This window comes from Chinchilla lanigera, unplaced genomic scaffold (genome assembly GCF_000276665.1).
Source record: "Chinchilla lanigera isolate Chin_1 unplaced genomic scaffold, ChiLan1.0 scaffold00006, whole genome shotgun sequence".
Lineage (NCBI taxonomy): Eukaryota > Metazoa > Chordata > Mammalia > Rodentia > Chinchillidae > Chinchilla > Chinchilla lanigera.
This window is the reverse complement of record NW_004955407.1, coordinates 17,314,091-17,329,150: the sequence shown is the minus strand read 5'-3', so window position 1 is coordinate 17,329,150 and position 15,060 is coordinate 17,314,091. Positions and strand designations below refer to the sequence as shown.

At 36.5% G+C, this 15,060-nt stretch overlaps 1 long non-coding RNA gene across 1 annotated transcript; it reads right to left on the bottom strand.

Moving 5' to 3' along the window:
- Nucleotides 1-6,336: 6,336 nt before the first annotated feature.
- LOC102010025 lies at nucleotides 6,337-10,499 on the bottom strand. Its single transcript, XR_259568.1, has 3 exons — nucleotides 10,333-10,499; nucleotides 10,056-10,163; nucleotides 6,337-6,432 (listed from the first exon to the last, which is right to left on the bottom strand). It is a non-coding gene; the product is annotated as an uncharacterized LOC102010025 (long non-coding RNA).
- Between the last annotated feature and the right edge of the window lie 4,561 nt (nucleotides 10,500-15,060).

Below are 15,060 nucleotides of genomic sequence, written 5' to 3'. Positions count from 1 at the left end.
TTTTATAAAATACCTAATGGTTTATGTTTGAATAGTTATCAAGCTCATGGTTCACAAATATTAAAATGTGAAATTAACAGTAAACTCCATCAGAAAGGTCAGAACTGTCTTGTGGCTCAGGGAAATGTCACAAAATGAATAAATGGGAACTAATTATAGAAACTCTGCCTAAGTTTTTGGCCTATATTTTTAAAAATTTACTAACACCAGGATTTTACCATGTCAGCAGCAGGTAGGAGTGGAGAGTCGGATAGGAGGTGAGGAGGAGAAACACTTCCCATATGTTCTCGTAGACTCTGCACCAATCCATCATCATGAAAGAGACAACAGTGGCAAGGGATGAGACATAACCTGATAGATATTCATATGGGGAGACTGGGAACTAAAAGGTTCAAGGCAAACCCCAGGAGCAACGAGTGCTTTATGATCTAAACTTAACTAGAGATATCCAAAATGAAGGGAATGATTTTGAGAACATCAGATAGAGAATGAAGAAATAAGGTAGATGTGGAAAAGATCACACTGAGCAAGAAATGCACAAACAACATAGGAGTCCCTCTTTGATATCGCCTTACTTTGATCTCAGGCCAGCATTATAAAGGGGGGAGAAGATTGCTATGTTCAACTTGTCTGCATTCCATCCAAATTCCTATGTTGAAATCCCGCCCTCAAGGTGATAGTATTAGAAGAGGGTTCCTGTTTGGAGGTGGTTGGGTTGTGGGATACAGTCCTCATGAATGGGATTAGTGGCCTTATAAAATGGGCCCAAGGCAGTTTCTTTGCCCTCTTCTACCATGTGAGGCACAGAGTGAAGGAGTCATCTATAAACCAGAAAGAGGACCCTTACCAGCCAGCAAACCTGCCAGAATCTTCATCTTGGAATTCTAAACCTTCAGAACTATGAAAAATAAATTTCTGTTGTTTATAAATTTCTGTCTATGGTATTTTGTTATAGTGGCCTGAATATATCAATTTTCCAATGCAGAGTAGAGTCTTTAGTAATTAAGAATTTGACTGTTCTTTATGTGTCTAGGTGTAGTTATGTTTTTGCTTTGCCAAGACAAGAATTTGACTACACCATATGAATAGACATTCTCTGATTTTGTGAGTGACTGTGGGTCACCATCTAGCACTCTTTTTCTAATTTCTCTATTTTTATTTCCTACTTTTGGTGATAACTTTTAAAAAGGGTCAAATATTGATGATGCTTGTAAGATATGGTCCTCAAGAGAGAGTTAAAACTTAAGTAGAATGTAAAAAAACAATAAACAGAGATGGTGTGATCCTCTATAGAAATAAGACGTCTCAGAGAGTTTGAGATTTTGTCGTTATGTATCCATCTGTGTTTTGGAGATTTTTCTGAAATGTTGAGACATAGCCCTTGTTAAGGTCAAGTTTACTATGTAATTGTCTGTAATGTACACCAGGGGCCTTTGGATTTGACTAATTTACATAAATCCTTCTCTCAGAGAGTCCAGGACCTGCAGCAAAAGACAGAGATGAACTTCAGGGCTTTAAGACACACCAGACTTCAGTTAACTTCAGTCACCATGCAGAGGCTGTAATAAACACTGTGACGGGGAGCTGCCATTTTTGTTCCAAATGACCTCCTGTGGATGACTTATTATACTTTAACGTGAAAATTACTTCTATCTCTAACTTTAGCTGCTTTGATTCAGAAGATGATTGATTTTTGCTCAGTCACTAGATATTCCTGATCATTGACAGGAAACTTCCCAGTCCACTTCTGGAGGATAGATGGCCTCTTTCCTGACATGGACTCTATGAGGTGATGTGGATACTTCTTCATTCTCACCCTAACGTGTCATCTGAAGTCTTAGAAATTTAGAAAAATAGCATAAGAAAATTTTATTTATAACTTTCATTTGATAGATCTTTAGGAGAAAATTGAGACAGAAGGAGGGGGACAGTTTTGTTTTCTTAGATCACTGTGATGTGAAGAGAATTTTCTGACACTCTTTAACTCAGGGGAACTCTTGTTGGTGAAGTGCTCCCTGAAAAGAGGGTCAAACAGATGATGAGGCTTAGGGCACAGTACCCCAAATATGACACATCCTTGGCTTATTGAAGTGAACTGGAGGAGTTGAGAAAGGGGAGGTACAGGACGGACTCTGAACTTCTGCCTGGAAGTAAGTGAGAAGTGTAAGGAATCACTTTGTAAAAACAATTCTTTCTCTTTTTGCTATCAAATATAGGAGGAGAATGTGCTAGAATGTGTTATCTCTCTTATTATCCCTAATTGACAAAACATATGGAACAGGTTCTCTTCACTTGCCACCTGCTCATCTCAACATCCAGGAAGATAGGTTATGAGCCAAGCTAAGTTAGCTAAGTGTGTGCTCCTAGCAGGGCTCATCTTTCATATTCAAGGCATATCTTCCTCATCAGTTTGGAAGGAAAGTACCTCACCCTTCAGTTCTTAAATCATCTTACCTGGCTAGTGTGAGGTATTCTTCGCAATAAAGTAAAATGAGTTTCCTAAGCTTGACAAATCACTGATAGGCTGTTGTAAACTTAGTGGGAAGGCTGTTTTATGGATTCAAGAATGGGTAGAAGCTCTACATTATAAAGGGCTAGCCTGTACTTACCGGTGAACTAAACGTGAACTCTGTTTTCCTTAATGATGGGTATGAGATGGAATGGAAGCAAACCTCTCTCATAATCACCTCAAATATCCTAGGAATGCAGCATGATCTTTCCTAAAGATAGATCGCCTGCAGGGACCGTTACTACGTGGGAAAAAAATTCTCCAGGGAATGGGAAATAAAAGGTTCCTATGATTCTATTTTCAAGTGTTTTATTTAAGCTCATTCCCAGAAACTCCCTTGTATAGTGATTATGGTTTCTTTCCAAAAATTGTTAATGTTAAGATAAATTTACAGTATCTTATAACAGGAAGCTATTTACATTATATTTCCTATGTTGTGAAAAATGCCTGTTGAGCTTATCTGCTCCTATGTTATATATATTTGGAGAGAATTTTGAAAAACTAGGAAAAACAAAAAATTCTATATCTTTTGGAATGAGATCTTAAAAATCCACAAAATGTCTGAGTTTGACTTCTGTCTCCATCACCAGTTACTTACAAAATCCTTGATAAATCATAACTGCCTACCTTTCAGTGTGTAATATTGAAATAAGAATAATAAAACATACTTAGTGGTTGCTATAAGGATTTATAATAAAAGTTTACAAAAAGATCTATAATTTTTGGTCAAGGTATGCTCAATAAGTCATAGCTCTTAGCTTTCCTATTATCTTAATATTTGTAAATTCATATTATATTAATCTATATGTATATTTTTAACATTGAGTTATACTTTTGACATCTTGGGGCACGTTAGATTCTGCTCATTTTTCCTCGCTATGCAGTTCAGGCTGGCCTTGAGCTCACTTTGTAGCCTAGGCTGGTCTCAAACTTGCAGTGATACTTCTGCCTCAGCCTCCCAAGTGCTGGGATTATAGGCACATGCCACCACGCCTGGCTGAACATTAGACAGCTTTATTTATTTATTTATTTGGTACCAGTAATTAAACTCAGGACCTTTTGCTTGCCAGGCAGGTGCTTATGCTGCTGAGCTGTCTCCCTGGCCCTACATTAGATTCCTAAGAAAATGAGAATATAAAAAGTCATTGAAAATAATTTTACTATTTTAAAAAATTATTATTTTCCTTCCAAGGGATAATGCTACAATGTTATATTAGACATTTATAAATAGTGCTAGAATTATTAAGAGTGATTTGTGAGAGCTTTAAAATTTAGATTTTTCTGTTTTAAAGAATATCTGAGCTCAAAATGTGATGCAACTTCTGTGCATTAATCCACTGCATACTCCCACAGACCTCCCATTATGCCTTGACAACAGCTTGTCATCCATTTGGCAGAAATTTACCCTTTGAGAACAATGAAATTCCAAATTGTGGAGGTGTTTGTTAAAATGGAAACTTTGGTTTAATCCCCTCATCCCATATGTATAAAAGTAAAAAGAAATCCAGTTTGTTAAAGGTAAGTGATTTAATGAGGACAAATTTTATATTTAGATCTTAGCTATACTTTGATAATTTAACAGAGTACATTGATTTAAAATTTGTTTACAGCAAGAGATACTACATACTGAATTAGATTGAAAAATTCTTTTCCATGGGCATGCGAATGCATTTCTTCTTTGGGAATGGTTTAGGAAATCAATGCTTTATTTTTAACTTTGTTTTTTGTTAGTACATATTTGTCATATATGTAAATCACATTCATCATAGGGAATCTGTACCTGTACATGACATGTCTTATTTCTTTTTCTCCTCATTCCCTTCCCTTACAATTCTACCTCTCTTCTCCACTTCTAAAAGCTTCATTTGCATTTTTCCTTCCATTCTCTTGTTTTCCTTCCCCCTCCCCCTTTCCTCGCTTCCTCCTCCTCTTTGTTCTCCTTCCTATTTGCACATATTTTTTCTGCTTCCCAATATTTATCCTCCGTTATGCACCTTATTTACCTTTCGGGTTTCTCACACAAGAGGGACAATGTGATATTTAAACTTTGTGTCTGATTTATTTTACTTGAAATTCTGGTCTTCAGGTGCATCCATTTTCCTACAAATGACTCAAGTTTATACTTCTTTATAGCAGAATGGTACTCTATTGTGTGGAAACACCACATTTTCTTTATCCATTCATCTTTTGATGGGCATATGGGCTATTTCCAAGAGTTAGCTATTACAAATTGTGCTGCTATAAACATTGACATTCATATATCACAGTAGTATGATACTTTTAACTCTTTCCAGGAAGATACCTAGAAGGGGAACAGCTGGATCAAATAGAGCCTTTAGTTTTACTTTTTTGAGGAATCTCCATACTGATTTCCATAGTGCTTATGCCAGTTTCTACTCCCAACAAGCAACAGAGAAGCGTTCCTTTTCCTCCATATTCTCACCAGCATGTGTCATTGGATGATTTCTTGATGATGGCCATTCTTTCTAAAAACAGAAACACTTAATACGCTGAACGATACACTAGGTAAAACTATAGACGATATAACTATAGGCAGAGGCTTTATGAAGAAAACCCTGATCACACAGGAAATATTACAAAGAGTCAACAGTTGGGATCACATCAAATTAAAAAGCTTTTGCACAGCAGAAGTAACAATGAAGAGAGTGAAGAAATGACTCAGTGAATGAGAAAGAATGTTTACGAGCTACTCCTCAGACAAAGGAGTAGCAGCTAGAATATATAAAGAACTCAGAAGAAATCACACTCTCCCAAATTTAAAGGCACAATCCAAAAATGGGCATCAGAGATGAATGGACATTTTTCAGATGAAGAAATACAAACAGCAAATAAATACATGAAAAAATGCTCAACATCACTGGTTATCATGCTTTGCTGTACAGTTCTTAGTTTTCATTCTTTGACTACAAAAGCTCACTCATCTTAGGTGTCATTCCAATTATTTTCACATTTAACACAAAAAAAGCAAACAAAAATGTAGCAGGATGACTTGAAATAAATAAGAAATCCTGGAAACTAAATGAAATTTTCATCCAATTTTCCCCATTGATTGGGCAACAAGTTAGGCTAACGTATAAAATCTGCAATTCTGAACTGTGAGTAGTTACATATTTTGCCTCTGATTGGTTAATTCATACCTATATTACTATCTCAGTTTCTTTATTTTGCTGGCATAGTATAATCATGATTACTGTGAAATAGAATTATTGATTTTAAAATCCACATTAGATGAATGGCTTAAATTAGATTATAAAAAGAAAACATTTTAAAAATGCTAATATTTTCAGGGAAAACTAAAAGTACACTGCCTGAATCTCAGTGTGTTATTTTTATAAACTCACAAGTACTTTCAAAAGTCTATGGTGTCAGTATATTTTGACATTGAAGCATTTGTAACCAGTTTTGAGTGAGACTAAGCTTTGAATATAAAATCTGAAAATAATTCAGAATTAAAATAATCCTTTGTAAATCTGGCAATTATACACACATTTATTTATTTATTTATTTGTAATTTGCTTTTCTCTCACATTATCATTTTATTCAGAAATAAAGACTTTATGAGCCAAAGTAACTTTCTTTTCAACTTTTAAAATCTGAATTCTGGAAATTTAATTAATTTTACTAAGGTCACATCCTAGATAGAGGAAGTCAAAGTCTAATATATATTAACCCAGTGCTACTGCTTTTATTTATTCCAGTTGCTCTACTTTTTGACATAGACATTGAAACTTAGAGCTATACCCTCACAAGACACTGCCTTAAGGGAGAGACAAATATGTAAACAAATAACTTATAATAACCTTGGAAAGCAGGGTGAGTTTAATTGTTTCATGGGAACTTTATGATAGGATCAACTCCAACTGTCTGGAGACTGTATGGGAAGACTTCACTGAAGAACATGCCTGAGAAGGAATAGAAGAATTCAAGACATTATAGGAAGAATAGCAGCAATAGGATGACAGCAATGAGGAAACAGATCATGCTAATGCTTTGAAACATAACAGGGCACCTCACATGAACCCAAAGAGGGACAGAAGAGAAGAACCTAGAAGAAAGGATACATCTAGTCTTCAAGTTTTAGATATCTTTCTAGGGAATTTAGACAGAAGTACAGACAATTAAAGGCCATACGAGGATTCTAATCATGGGAGGAAACTTCATTTACTCGAGAAATATTTGAGTGCTTAGGGGGCAACCTGCTCAGAGAAGTCTGCCCGTTTGCTTCCCTGGGTCAAGTGTGGGTGGAGCTTAGTGTCTGCTTCTCAGATCCTCATTAAACTGAGCCTCTGAGCATATGGCACTCATTTGTTTCTTGGGGCCGCGGAATGAGGGATGCTCTCCTTGCTTGCTTCCTGGTGGCCTTGGTGGGTTGAGATGTTTAGGACTGATTGTGTGGCTGCTTCTTGGGGCTAAGTGTAGGTCTTTCATGGAGGATTTTGTATTTTATTTTCTCTGTGGTCCTAGGGGATCAATTCTCTTTCTCTCTCCCTCTTCCCCTCTGCTCTGTCTTTATTTCACTAGTGTTTCTAGTGGTTGCCCTACAGTTTGCAAGAAACTAATTCATGTCTATTTTAGAGTGATGCTATAACACTTCCTGGTTAGTGGGAAGTTTTGCTGCTTGGTGTCCTCTGAGCTTTGTGGACCTGTGGTCTGGTGTCTGACATTAATTAGGGGACTTAGTCATTGCTGTTTTGAATATTTCTTGTGCCCCTCTCTTATTCTTCTCTTTTGGGTGTTCCCATTACACACATGAATGCCTTTGAGTTATCCCCTAATCCTTGGACATTTGATATTCTGCTTTTTTGTTTTTTGGTTTATTTGTTGTTGTTGTTGTTCTTTTTTTTTTTTCTTTTTACTTTTCAGTTTTGACAGTTTCTACAGTGATATGCTTAATCTTAGGAATTCTTTTCTTGGCCATGTCCAATATACTAAGAAGCATGCCAAACATATCCCCAAATTCTGTTCTAGTAAATTTGATCTCTACCATCTCTTTTGGATTCTTTTCTTAGAATTCCCATTTCCCTGTTTACATCTTTTACCAGTTCTTGTGTGCTGTCTAATTTGTCCATTAGATCCTTTAGTATACTATTCATTGTTCTTTTAAATTCCCAGTCCGATAATTTCTTTTTTTTTTTTTTTTTTTTTGGTTTTTCTCCGGTACCAGGAACCGAACTCACGACCTTGAGCTTGCCAGGCAGGTGCTTTGCTGCTGAGCTAAATCCCCAGCCCCTCCAGTCTGATAATTTCAACAATTCTGATATCTCTGGTTTTGATGTTTGTCATATCTTTTCAAATTCTGTTTTTTGCTTTTTTGTATGTTCTCACATTTTTTTCTTGATAGCCATATATGATATATTGGGTAGACAGAACTGCTATAAATAGGACTTTAGTAATGTGGTAGAAAGGTGTCAGGGGACAAAAAGCATCCCATAGTATTATGATCAGGGCTCAGTCTACTTGGAGCCTTGGTCTCTGGACTGTGACTTTCACACATGCTAACAGTCCTCTTCCTTCTCTCTCAGGTGAGACAGTATAGCTAGCGTCAGTTGGAACTGAATATTTCTCTTCTCTTAGATGGGAGCTGCGAGGGCTGCATTGGGTATTCTCCTTCCGCCAGGTCAGTTAGGCACTGGTAAAACTATAAGTTGAGTTCTCATTAAACAGTTTCTCTTGAGGGCAGACTCGTTAAGTAGAACAGAATGTTCAGACATATTTCCAGATAGTTCTTTTTCCCCTCTTCTGCTAGAACAAGGGGATTATTTTTCTCCCTCTGCCCTGAGAAGATCCAGTGAATTTCTAGAAGGTAGAAGTCGCAAAACTTTGGAGACCGCACAAATGCCTGTGTCACTCTGAGGTTTTCATCTCTCAAATTTGTTCTCATTGAGCCCCCAGCAATTTATCAGTTTTACCAGTGGTTTTCCTACTGGTGCCCATCCAGGTTTTTGCTTTGGTAGCTGTAATTCTTTATATTTGCCTGTCTCTACAATTTTAGGAATAGCAGTTTACTCTGTGACCTTACTTTGCATAAAAATCTGAGAAGAGTAGTTGTTCTGTTTATTTAGAATAAAGTGGTAATTTAGAAGTTCTTTATATAACTGCTGGTCCAGAACCAGAAGTCTCTGTCAAGAGCAATTTTTTCCACAATTAATTTTATTAAGCAATGCCTTATGAGTAAAGAAAAAGAAATATTTGTACAATTCAGTATCATTTGACGTTCTCAGGCCTTTTTGAATCTCTAATTGCTTGAGAAGGGCAAGATCCCATCCCAAAGCATAATGCCTTCATCCTTTTTACTAACTCTCCTTTGTATATTCTTTCAGAAGGTCACATTAACCACTGGGTGGGCCTTCCCAGGACAATCACAGACTAAGGAAATACAGAGAGGGCTTCTCTTAGCAGCCACTCCATCAGTGAATAATACCAAAAATTTTAGAGAGTTATGTTTTCTCCACTTTGTTATTCACGTGACATTTTATATTTCAGGGCAACACTAATATGTCTTGTTACACTGTGAATTTACAAGAAAAAATTATAAGTGCTAATATATTATAGAACTCCAAAACATTTTGTGATTCAAGAAAACTGTGCCTAGCCCCATTCAGGGCATTTGAAGAAGCACCCCGCTCTTCACACCCATGCAATCATAATTTGTTTACCGTGGTGCTTGAGAGCTGCAGATGGTTAAACGTGAACGTGTATCAGACAGCATTTAAGGGCTGTGGAAGACACGTGGACCATTCAAAACAGGACTTCATTATTAACTCTCTTAAGCTCCTAAAACCAACCTGGAAGAGCTGCCAATAGTGAGGGTAACTTGGAGTTCATAATGGAAAAAGCTATAGCACCAATATGTTGAAAAGATGACTTCTTTCTCCATTTGTGCTACTCTACAGTTCTGTTTAAGCTGTGAGCATAAGCAGTCTCTCAAATTATTCATTTTATAAGGAATATTAACTTCCAGATGGCAATATGATCTGACAACAGATTCAGCTCCCCTCAGGCTTTGGTAAAAAGATACGATGCTTCTTGTCATATTATTAGACATTTTCCATTGAATAGAGAGACTTAGGGCATTAACCTGGGGTGCACTGCAAATTGTACATACAAGTACTTAAGGCTTGCAACCCAGAGAACACATGGAACCAATTCAGTGTTGGGGGTTACATTTTCACTCAAAAATGGATTTGAATAGATCTTATAATAGAAAAATAAATTTACAGGTAAGTATCTTTTCCCAGGCAGGGATGGCACACCTTGTAGAGCTTTCAATAATAACAGCCGGACACACATGCCACAGATTCCCCAGCGCTATCCTAGAGTGGTGAAGGTAGGAGCATTTATTTAGTAGCGGTAGGAGTAATATATTTTTGTTTGATTTATATTTAAATATAAGAGAAAAAAGAGAAAACTATTCCATCTGAAGCAGTACTTTAGGTGGAGTGGTGACACACCACTACTACCAGTATCAACACCAACTAGTTTTTTCATATCTTTTTGTGGCATATCCTACTCATTCAGTACTTACCATCTGATAGTTTATTGTCCTTTGATGTCTCAATCATTTTTCTTCAACTTTACTGAGCACAAGTGATGAACAAGATTTACTTGATATTCTTTCTGTTTTGTGACATGCCTCAAAATCAAGAAAACAAATACAGTATGATCATTTACATATTTAATAAATACAATGCAAAAATGGAAGCTGAGAGCTCAAAACTTTTCCCATGTTTTACACTTGATCTTAGCCAAAAGGCTGAGAAGCGATTTTCCCGTGTTTTATAAGTACTATGTAAGAAGCTTACCAAAACTTCATCGAACAATTTCTGGAATTAAAAGAAGTAGGCGGTTTGCCACATCCCACGTGTGGAATGCAGACCATCAGGAATTCTGGGTGACGCAATCCAAACAAATCAAGATGATGCAAACCATTGCATTAGATGGTGAGGAGATCTTCCCTCCTCCCACACAAAATGCCTGGGAAACGGGAAAAGCAAGTTCAAGTAACATGGCCTTTCTGTGGTAGAAAAGTAATCCTCCCATGCCAGAGATCAGTGAGTGAATATTATGGGTAAGTCTATGATTGAAAGAGACTCAGATTTTGCTAGTCCAACAGCCACTTGACTGCAGTCTTTCAAATCAAGACAAAGTTCATAATGATTCAAAGTTATAGCAACAAAAAACCCTTGCTTTTGATCCTTGCTGGGGGAAACCGCCAAGACATATTTAGAGTGAAAGTAATTCAGAATTATCTCAGAGGTCTATACAAATTAGCTAACATTAGATAGCATTTTAGTCAATGACTATGTTGAATGTAAGAATTACAAAAGCTACAGTATTCATGTATGCTTTGAGATATAATCTGATATCCTATTTGAGGATAATTTCTCACTGTACAGTTTTGCTGGGGTGCAGTGTCTTATATTTCAATATAAAGAGCATACAGAATAGGGCCTACCCCGATCATTAAGCAGTGGCAATAATTTAGTCCCTTCAACTAGATTTTCCACATCTATCAAGTCCTTACTCAGTGACCCATACAAGAATGGTAGTAATTCATTTTCAGCATCAGTGCCTATATGAGGGTCACATAGTGAGCTCTTGATATCCTCACAGCATTGTACAGGCTTAAACTAGACACAATATTTTTCTGTTATTTTTAGCCAAACAGTGTTCTAATTGATACAGAAAACAGACTGATGTGAACAAAATATCCATGGGGAAATATGGACAAAATAGATTTGGTGAACTGGTATAGATGCATCCTAAGTCCTGTAATATTCTCCTATGGGAATTTAGTAATCATGGCAAGGATCTGGGAAACTTCTAACTAAATCATCCTGCATGCACTTGGGAACAACCTCTGGAAGACAACATTGCTACCACCAAAGTATTTTCACAGGAATTCATGGTTGCATCTTTCATGCCATTAGAAGTGTGTATTTAAAGAAAGGAATTATACACTCATGTCTAAATTCATAGAACTGGAAATGAAGATATACAACTGGCTTTCACCTACCTTACCCTAGACATCCCTTGCTGCCTGATGCAGGTTCTCCTATCTTGTCTGATGGCTCTTTCTCATTTATTTGAGGTTTATTCTGCTACCACCTCATTGTAGCGAGTTTGTCAGTGGAATGCCATTGCTACATCTGCTTATTCTTAAGTTATTCACACCCACCACCAGAGTTAGCTGTCAATATAGGAATGGAGACAAACTACAAATACAAACTTGGAAGTGGGGTTGATGTCCTGTTCATGAAAAAGAATCAAAGAATGATTTATATTGGAAAATTTTGGATAATATGTAAAAGAACAGATTTTACTCATATGAGGGTAAGGCATTTTTAGATCACTGGAACAAGTTGCTAAGATAAAATTCTTGTTTTACTGTGAACATTGATACTTATATAACTTTGTTAAATCCTTCCTATATGTGTTTTGAAGACACCAATACAGTTAATCATTATCTCCAAGTGATTATATAAGGAAATGCATTTGAGTTACAAGATTAATAGATTATGCAATTTTGGACATTTTGTCAGTTGTTCTCTTTTCATCCCTTGTGTCTCCTTCCCTTAGCTGCCTACATTTAGTTTATTTTGCATCACAACTATTAGTGATATGTTCAGTGTGATTCATCTGTGAGAAAAATTTAGGAACAACCTAAATATATCTTTTAAAATTCTTCCACTTTATTGTCTGAAGCCATCTTTTTTCCTCCCACTTGGCTATAGCAGGAAGAGAGCTGAGATGAAAATGTGAACTCTTCTTATACTTTTTAAAAACTTTTCTAGATTTCTCCACTTTAAACCCACTTTTCCTTTATAACAAATTATTTTTGTCTCCTGACCACTAGATTGTTGCCTTTGGCCATGTCCCTAACATTTGTGCCTTTGAAGAATTGTTCTTAATAATAATAATTCTCTGAGAATTGTTTTGGAAAATAGGCAGTATTTTTCTATAGATTTAAACATATTGAAGTTAAATCCTTCCAAAACATAAAAAAAAATGCATGGTTTTATCATAAAAGAAATTAAACAAAAACAAACCATTACCCTGATGTTCAAAGAGTCATAAGATTACATAACTGTACTGCACTCAGAAAAGAAATAATATTTAATGTTTTTTAAGGATTGGTATGAAAGCAACATTAGAGTGAAACTGAGGAAAGAAATCTTTGAAGGTTAAAAATTATAACTTCTTGTAACATCCAAACAGTTGTATGTGTTAAATGGTACAGGGCTACTGCTATTTCTTTTGCTTTAAATATAATACAGAGAGAATATTAAAATCTCACTCTTAGAGCATATGTTAGATGCATCCAATAAATTTGTGTAAAATATCCCAAATAATTGTTGAGAGTTTATTATAGCCACCTTCATTCAGTAACTTAGAAGGTGAGTTAGTCAGGATCATCCCCCAAAATAGGACAAATTGAAACTGACACACACACTTGGGGGCTAGGGAGTCCGAATTCGATAGGACATTAAGGTGACCTTCAGGTAGGAGTAGGTGTTGTAGCCTTGAGATTTAAGATTCTGGAAACAGAAGTGGAATTTCTTTATTGCAGAGTGGAGATGGACTTCCTCCTGCTTTGGGAATCCTCCATCTCTGCCCTGAAGGCCTCCTCCACTGACTGAATGTAGAGTGTCCAAATTATGCCGCACAATCCATTTTACTTAAAGTCAACTGGCTGTAGATGTAGATCTCATCTAAGAAACACCTTTACAGCAACATCTAGACTAGTGGTTTTTGTTTTATTTTTTGAAGCAGGGTCTTGCTCTGTCTCCTAGCCTGTCCTCGAACTTTCCATGCATCCCAGTTGGCCTCAAACTCATGATCCACCTGCCTCAGCTTCCCAGATGGTAGGATTACTGGCATACGGTAGCATCCCAGCTCAGACTAGTGTCTGACCAAACAACTGGGTACTCTGCTCTAGCCAAATTGACAAATAAAGTAAACCATAATGGGAGACTTGAAGAGAAAGAATATTTTGTATCTAATTTGGTTAAAATTGCTTCAAGGTTTTTTTCTATGATCATTGTTCTCAGTGAATTTTCCTAAGAATTTGACGTGATCTTGAATTTCTTATATGTAGATTACTGTGTTACGTATTGTACTGTAAGAGTCAGCGCCAGCAAATTACACAACAGAATATACCTGAGGATCTTAGATCCATTCTTTCTTGCAAGTCAGCTGCTGGTAGCTTATCCTTGGTTACTAAACACAGCGGATCACATACATGATGCAGAGAATGGAGTAGAAAAGTTGTAATTAAAATTACACCACTTAGAGTTGTAGCCTCCAATAAAAAACATGAGAAAATTTTGTTCTAACATACTGAGAATCAGGAAAATGAACAAATAAGAAGTCATAAGGGGGTATTGTAAATTGAGTAACAGATTATAAACCTCAATACTAATTGTTTCATGTTACAAATTGCTTCTGCTGTTTAGCAGATCCTACTCTTGGTTACATTTGGAGGGGATATATCAATAACTTTGTCTCTCACAAAAATCAAATTCCATCAAAGATGACAGAAGGCTGACACAGGCTAATAAGACACATTGCCATTAATCTTTCTCAGTTCCCCTCCTCACTTGGAACACACTTATCCCATTATTCTTTATTTAGTTTTGTCCTTGTTTTTTTTTCTAAAATAAAACAACTTATTTGAAGATGAGGGGAGGGAGAAGAGAGAGATGGTACGCAGCTAGTTTGGATGAGTAGGGAGTATTGAAAAGGAAAAAGAAAGTCCCACCATTCTTGACACTTTCTGAAGGAGTTCTAGAAATCTTTTGTGCCTTTAGTTGCCCTGTTGTGTTCTGGCTCAATGTCTAGAATCAGTTAAAAACATTTACTTTTCATAGTTATTTTCACATTGTGGAAAAGCCAGAGGTCACATCCAGATCCAGTAAATAATGTGGATGAGAACAGACAGCATTTTTATGAGCCAGCTTTTCTAATGGAAGGCACGTAGCAGCAGCTTTTGCCATATTTTTGTCCATGTGGCATAAAGACACAAATAAAAGAGGACTTCGAGAACTGCTTCAGAAAGAGGTAAGAGTGATGGATAAATGTATTTAAAGTGAGGGGGAGTATTTTGACGGAGATTAAGGGCAGTGTGTCTTGTCTTCTACTGTAATTATTTTAAAATTTTAAACACTCATTGTATCTTTTGGTCCTATCTTGTGTTACTTAAGAAACCAGGTCTACTTCTCTCTGCTATGACTTGATAATTCAGTGTTTTTTTTTTTTTGGTTTTTCTCCGGTACCAGGAACCGAACTCACGACCTTGCGCTTGCCAGGCAGGCGCGTTGCCGCTGAGCTAAATCCCCAGCCCCTAATTCAGTGTTAATCAGAATTATTTTTGTTTTGCATTATGTAACCAGTTTCTACTTTAGTAAAGTCATATAAATACATTGTCAGTTAACGAAGACCTCAGAAGAAAACCAAATACACAAGGGGCCCTGGTTTGGTATCCAAGAGAAAGATTTAATTATTATTTATTTAACAGCATAGTAGTTTTT